This window comes from Dreissena polymorpha, chromosome 15 (genome assembly GCF_020536995.1).
Source record: "Dreissena polymorpha isolate Duluth1 chromosome 15, UMN_Dpol_1.0, whole genome shotgun sequence".
Lineage (NCBI taxonomy): Eukaryota > Metazoa > Mollusca > Bivalvia > Myida > Dreissenidae > Dreissena > Dreissena polymorpha.
The window spans coordinates 20,632,073-20,639,747 of NC_068369.1; the positions used below are offsets into that span (position 1 = coordinate 20,632,073).

The following is a 7,675-nucleotide window of genomic DNA, read 5'->3' on the forward strand; positions in this document are numbered from 1 at the left end:
ACCGCGGTAACTACCAGTTAACTATAAATAACGCAAGTAGATTGATCATCATCGTCACGTGGAATGCAAATTATGCATGCGTAGTGAGTTGTTTATATTTTACATATAAAATGATCAATCTACTTGCGTTATTTATAGTGTGTATATCGGTATGTCACCTATTTTCGCGATGTACTTTCGATTTCACATCGCGAAATTTTATTACCGAATATACTGAAAATATGAAAACTTTACAACTTTTTTCAAGTAATGTAATATACCAGTCGTGATATTGTTATCAATATAAACTAATAATTGCAAAAAATACGGTATTTTAGAACTTATATTTTCTTCGTCAATCTGGTTGACGGTCCCTTTAAGGTAGGGAATCAGGGTTTTTTTTCATCCGGGGTCTTATGATTATCAACATTTGAGGTATGTTATTTTAAATTTGAATGAAGAATAACAAAGATACAGTTTAGACATGATTGGACTCGCACATGCACATACAATTGACCATTATGACTGTTATATTAAATTAAGGTTTCTGAAATCAGGCTCAACAAATCTCAATACAACAATTACGAGAGCGCCGATGGCGCTGAAAGCATAGTTGCAAGATACAGGGAAGTTGCTGCTGAAGTAAATGTTTAGGTCAAAATATACTAAATAGTTTCCTTATATGTTTCGATGTAAAAGCGACAACTTTGAGCGAAAATAAATACAACATTTTGCACATAGAGACCCCCATAACCATACCTTTTCTTGACGGGCATTCTTAGCTGAATCGATTTAAGCAATAAAAAGATATGTCATGTTCAAACCAAAAAAGAATTCGACTCAAATCAAAATCGACTGTTTTTGCGCCTTTTTTTTTCGGCCGTTTTCTAATGGATTGTAACCTTTCGCAGTGCCATTTTTACTTTAATCTCCAACTTTATCCTATTTCAGGGATTTAGTAGTGAACACCTATGCTTACCCTATCAATATCTCCAAACGATAAAACCAGAACAACAGTCTAAAGTGTATAACATGCCTTCGAGGAAAATATGATGATTTGTTTAGAGAGAACAGCCCTTTATGACTCGATTATTTAGTATATTGTAACCTTAACGATTGCTGACATCACGAGTCGCCCCCCTTGTTGTGGTCACAACATACCAAAAGATTTCCTGCACAAATTCAATGTAAAAGCAATAACTTTAACAAAAAATAAAGTCAAACTTTTGCGCGTAGACACCCCCATAACCATACCTTTTCTTAAAGAGCATTCCAAGCCGCAATGATTTAAGCAATAAAAAACATAGGTCATCCAATATGTAAGAAAGAACTCAATGCGAATCAGCGGTCACTGTTTTATGGCCATCTTTTTACCGGCATCTCTCCAGTTGATGATGGTTTCCCGCCAACTGTCAAAGTCTTATGTAGTCTCCAACCTAAAAGCAAAACAGGGAATTTGTAGTATACAACAATGTTTTCCCTACCACATGAACACAGAAATATTCAAAAATAAAGTCATGGCAAGTGCCCGTATAGAGAATTGTGTTTTCAAATAAATGAAGATTTTGTTTTTAGAGGGTATTGCATTGAACACCAAAAGTATTTAGTGTATTGTAACCTATAAGAGAAATTTATTTTGACTGAAATGTGTTTTTCTTTCATATTATTATCTTCCCATCCATATTGCACCAATATATTAAGTTTGGCTGGATTAGCTGTCCATTTGGCCATTCTGTATCATATTTTCACACGCGGGTGTTTTCAGTCCGAAGAAGGCGATATTAGGCCTGTTAAAGCTTAACTGCCCCTTAAAGATTTAAAGCTGTTGTGTTCAATATCTGCAATAAAATACCAAAACAAACCAAATAGACATGCAAGTGGGGCTAATGTGTGGTGGGGAAAGAATGAATTTGTTAGATATTTTCACTCTAAGCAATTTTGATAATGTCTTATTTGTGTGTTTTTTTTTAATCATCCCAAAAATGCCAATTTCAAAGCAAAAACAATCCAATTTCATCCAAGACAATAAACTAATTACTCAAAATGAGAGATCAAAGATACTTTCAAGTGTAGAAATCAATATGCTCCCAATAACTTGTTATTTCACACCAATAAAAGTGTAAAATCTTGAAAGCGCCTTGTCGATCGGTGCCCATTTATTTACCAGCCGCCAATGAAATATTCTAGCATATTATGTCATGGGTGCCTTTTAACTGCAGCAGATGGTCAATATGCATTGCCAGCTCTCATTTAGAGGTTCAAGACAATACAAATTTTCATATTTTTGACACAAAATGAGTACTTTAGGCTATTTTTATGGTGGCAATCTGGTCCAAATGGGAGTTTGTAACCAAGCGAAAGAATACAATGCTCATTTGTCGGGGGGGGGGGGGGGGGGGGGGGGGGGAGGAAAAGTTAAATTGAACAAAATACACATATGTAGGCAAGCATTATAAGCTTAGCAATGATGTTCCATGTAGTAACAGGGGTAGAAAGGCAGTTCAGATCAAGGCAGTGTCCTGAAAGGGGTTTCTAGTACTTCTTTTGGGGACACAGCTTCCTGCAGAATTCTCAACACAACAAATATCAATGATTCATGTCACCTTTCTATGCAAAGAAAAAGGAATATGGACAATACTGTCATTAAATCACTGAATGAGAGAAGCATGTACCAAATAAAAATTAAAACATGTTGCTGAAAGTGCCAAATTTTGTCAAAAAAGTCCCTCTAAGGTAAATGATGAAGGGGACACTTGCTATAACAATCCTATGTTTAAGTAAGGCGCGACACCCTTTTAAGCCGGAACCATGAATATAAGCATATTGTGAGAAAACAATACCAAAAACAAGCTAATTGTAGGGTTACAAGTAGCAAATCAACTCAGCTGTACTGCATACATGCTCAGGAACAAGGATAAACCTGTTAAGTGCCAACTTCAGCTGCCAACAAAGCGCGAGCTTTACATGTCAGGACGCGGAACTATCAATACAAACTGCGAGGAGAATTACATGACGGCAAGGGTGTGAGTGACCACAAACCTGATTATGACAGTCTTTCACACCTAAAGCATCATACATATGCTTATTTGCTTGTGTACATGATAACAAAATGATATTATTACCTGTTTTGCCATCAACAACCCTTATCCAGTGGCCCTTGACTTAGTCGCAGACATTCCTCTACCTGAAAAAGTCAAAATACCCAATAGAAAAAGATAAAAAAATGAAACAAAAACATGCATTTATGTATTTTAAGTGTACTTTTATGAATTATATGAAGTGATAAAGCTTGCTAAATTCATGATTGTACTAAATATGAAGGCTGGCTCAGTTAAGCATCTGCTGCACTGTCAATACTGTAAAAATGCCCGCCATTCCATGTCGTTGAAATGGGGCTCTGTTTGAATGTTCATGCTTTTCGCAAAAGCTTTAGTTGCGTTACTCGCTCACGGAGTCCCTGGCGTTGAATTCTAACTTCATGTAACACATTTACGCGACACGGTCAACCAATATGCGGTTGAATTTAAGTCGGAAAGCAATTTAGCCCTTATTCCACTATATAAGGGTGGGGGGTCAACTTGAAAAAAAAACTATTCTAGGTCAAATAATCTGAGTTCATGCATTTAATGCACTTATTTTCTTCCCTTTTGCTAAGAAATGACCAAAAATCAGCTTTCCCAGTCATATTTTGCACTTGCAGATGATATTTCATTTTTATCATAAGTTAGTTTAGGTCACAACATACCAAAAGATTTCCTGCACAAATTCAATGTAAAAGCAATAACTTTAACAAAAAATAAAGTCAAACTTTTGCGCGTAGACACCCCCATAACCATACCTTTTCTTAAAGAGCATTCCAAGCCGCAATGATTTAAGCAATAAAAAACATAGGTCATCCAATATGTAAGAAAGAACTCAATGCGAATCAGCGGTCACTGTTTTATGGCCATCTTTTTACCGGCATCTCTCCAGTTGATGATGGTTTCCCGCCAACTGTCAAAGTCTTATGTAGTCTCCAACCTAAAAGCAAAACAGGGAATTTGTAGTATACAACAATGTTTTCCCTACCACATGAACACAGAAATATTCAAAAATAAAGTCATGGCAAGTGCCCGTACAGAGAATTGTGTTTTCAAATAAATGAAGATTTTGTTTTTAGAGGGTATTGCATTGAACACCAAAAGTATTTAGTGTATTGTAACCTTGTTGCTACCATAATGGTTACAATATACTAAATCTTTTGGGAGTGCAATGCTATACTCTTTAAAAACCTGAACATCATTTATAAGAAGACACAATTTTCTGTGTGGGCACTTGCCATGACTTTATTTTAGAATGTTTCTTTGTGCATGTGGTAGGGAAAACATTGATGTTTAACAGAAATTCACTCATTTTGCTTGAAGGTTAAAGACTACATGAGACTTTGACAGATGGCGGGAAACCCTCATCCACTGGTACGAACCCGGTAAATTGATGGCTGTAAAACAGTGACCGCTGATTCGCATCGAGTTCTTTCTTGCAAAACGCATGACCCCCCTTTTTTATTGTCTAAATCATTGCGGCTTGGAATGCTCTTTAAGAAAAGGTATGGTTATGGGGGTCTCTATGCGCAAAAGTTTGACTTTATTTTTTGTTGAAGTTATTGCTTTTACATTGAATTTGTGTAGGAAATCTTTTGGTATATTGTAACCTAATGTTCTATTTTTTGAAACGGGAATTCCAAATAGTGACGAATGTGAATGTTTACAAAATGACATAACTATGAAACTAAATACGTAGAATTACATTATTTCACGCAAACCATTATGCAACCATCCGTTTTCTTTTCCGACTTGATACATTTACAGCTTTCCATTTAATATTTTACAGACACAACACTCGTCCAGAATTCGCGCGAATCCATTAAATCCGATGCCACATTTAAACCGTTAGCTCTACGTATTAGCAATATAGTGTTAGTCACACGCAACTTACCGTTTTACTCGAAGTTTTCTGCCACTTACAAATGGTAAAAAAAACTCCTGTCTGAAAAAATAGATACAAAAAATATTCAAACGAGAGATGTGTTTTTCAGAAACACAATGCCCCCTATTGCTCCGCTTTGAAATAAAATTTCAATATATCATTTGGCAGGTTTAGAATTTATCTTCCTTTTAAAGCTTATTACTTCCCTTGCTTTGTATTTTTTTACTTTTGACCTTGAAGGATGACATTGACCTTGACTTTTCACCACTAAAAATGTGCAGCTTCATGAGATACACATTCATGCCAAATATCAAGTTGCTATCTTCAATATTGCAAAAGTTATGGCCAATGTTTAAAGTTTTCGGACGGACACACAGACCAACAGACAGACAGACAGTCAAACGGACTGACAGTTCAGCTTCTATATGCCACCGGACCGGGGGCATAACAATACAAGTGTCTGAAAATTAAGAGACAAAAAACAGGTGTTCAAAAATGTAAAGACATTATTTAAATAATTAATTGTCAATCGGATACATGTATGCCATTATTATAGCGTTAATTGCTTCAGCTTACTATAGTAAGTGCCTGTAAAATACCATGGATTATAGTCTCAATAACTTTAATATATATTTCATTTAGAGATGTTGTGTGAAACGATTACTATAACCGGTATCCATAGTAATGATCGGTTTACATAAGTATGTACCCAAATGAAATGGTCCGTTGCCTCAGGACATTCCTCTGTCAAGTTTTATGACCTAAATCTGGTTATAAAAAAAACATGATCGAAATGTCATCAGGTAAGCGCAACAGCGCAGAATTACAGTCAAATAAAATTAAACAAAGGGCAAAATTGTCACAAAACCAGGTTTTCAATTTGAAAGAAAAAGTCTGATAAAGGGAGACAATTCAAAATGTGCATTGTTACCCCCCTTGTGTAAGATTCAATCTATTTTCACTCGCGGCGACCTTGATTTCAATTTGAAACAAGAGTTCCGCGGTCGGAGATGACCGCATTGAAGCCGGATTTTTGATTTAAATGACAGGAAAGTACCTTTCGTGTTTTTGTCAATGCAATACTTAAATTACTGAAATATTGTTCAAAGGTCAAAATGAAATGTAAGTACTTTTCAAGGCATGAGCAAACCTTGTGTTATGTTTTGAATGCATGCATATACATGAACAACAATAACATTTAAGGTCACAAATATGAACTTGAATTTACATTCAAGGTCACAGTGACCTTGACCTTCAAATGAATGACCTTGAAATGTCCAGTGGTTACTTACTAGTTCTGGCCAACCTTCATGTCAAGTTTCAAGACTCTAGGTCCAAGCATACCAAAGTTATAACAACTTTAACATTTTTACATTCAAGGTCACAGTGACCTTGACCTTCAAATGAATGACCTTGAAATGTCCAGTGGTTACTTACTAGTTCTGGCCAACCTTCATGTCAAGTTTCAAGACTCTAGGTCCAAGCATACCAAAGTTATAACAACTTTAACATTTTTATATTGAAGGTCACAGTGACCTTCACCTTCAAATGAATGACCTTGAAATGACCAGTGGTCATCTGTTAATCCTGGCCAACCTTCATGTCAAGTTTGAAGACTCTAGGTCCAAGCATACCAAAGTTATACCATGAAATAAGAACTTTAACATTTTTACATTCAAGGTCACAGTGACCTTGACCTTCAAATGAATGACCTTGAAATGACCAGTGGTTACTAACTAGTTATGGCCAACCTTCATGTCAAGTTTCAAGACTCTAGGTCCAAGCATACCAAAGTAATAACAACTTTAACATTTTTTATATTGAAGGTCACAGTGACCTTGACCTTCAAATGAATGACCTTGAAATGACCAGTGGTCATCTGTTAATCCTGGCCAACCTTCATGTCAAGTTTGAAGACTCTAGGTCCAAGCATACCAAAGTTATACCATGAAATAAGAACTTTAACATTTTCGAGCACGCCGCCCGCCCGCCCGCCCGCCCGCCCCCCCGCCCGCCCGCCCGACAACATCAATCTATAAGCCGAGATTTTTTCGAAAAAAATCCGGCTAAAAAGTGTGATAAAGGGAGACCAACTCAAAATGTGCATTGTTACTGATAAAAGTTAGCCCTCTTGTTTCAAAATCAATCTATTTTAAGTCGTGGCGACCTTGACCTTGGAGATATTGACGTAATTCTTTCCCGCAACACACCGTCCAATGATGGTGAACAAATGTGCCAAATGATTTTAAAATCTCACAATGAATGACATAGTTATGACCCGGACAAGCTCATTTATGGCCATTTTTCACCTTTGAACTCAAAGTGTGACCTTGACCTTAGAGATATCAACATAATTCTTTCGCGCGACACACAGTCTGATAATGGTGAACAAATAAGCCAAATGATTTTAATATCTCACAATGAACGACAAAGTTATGGCCCTGACAAGCTTGTTCCGCCCGCCCCGCCAACCTGCCGACATTCGCCAATCCAATAACCAGTTTATTTCCTTCGAAAAACCTGGTTAAAAATATACCGCCACTAACCGAAAATTGATAGTAACTTATTATGGACGAAAATGCGTATGTCCAAAAATTTTGAATCACGAAAAAAATAATTTGTCAATGAAAATTTCGAGTGTCAGAAAACTTAAGTGATTACGGAATGTTTAACTGGTCAAGAGGAGTTTGTCATCTATTACTCCAGATGCAAGACAGTCTTCCAACAGACA

The 7,675-nt window shown here is 36.4% G+C and overlaps 1 long non-coding RNA gene across 1 annotated transcript; it reads right to left on the minus strand.

Moving 5' to 3' along the window:
* Positions 1 to 1,133: 1,133 nt before the first annotated feature.
* Positions 1,134 to 4,092, minus strand: LOC127860669 (uncharacterized). The gene is made up of 3 exons (XR_008039882.1): positions 3,938 to 4,092; positions 3,102 to 3,163; positions 1,134 to 1,415 (listed from the first exon to the last, which is right to left on the minus strand). It is a non-coding gene; the product is annotated as an uncharacterized LOC127860669 (long non-coding RNA).
* Between the last annotated feature and the right edge of the window lie 3,583 nt (positions 4,093 to 7,675).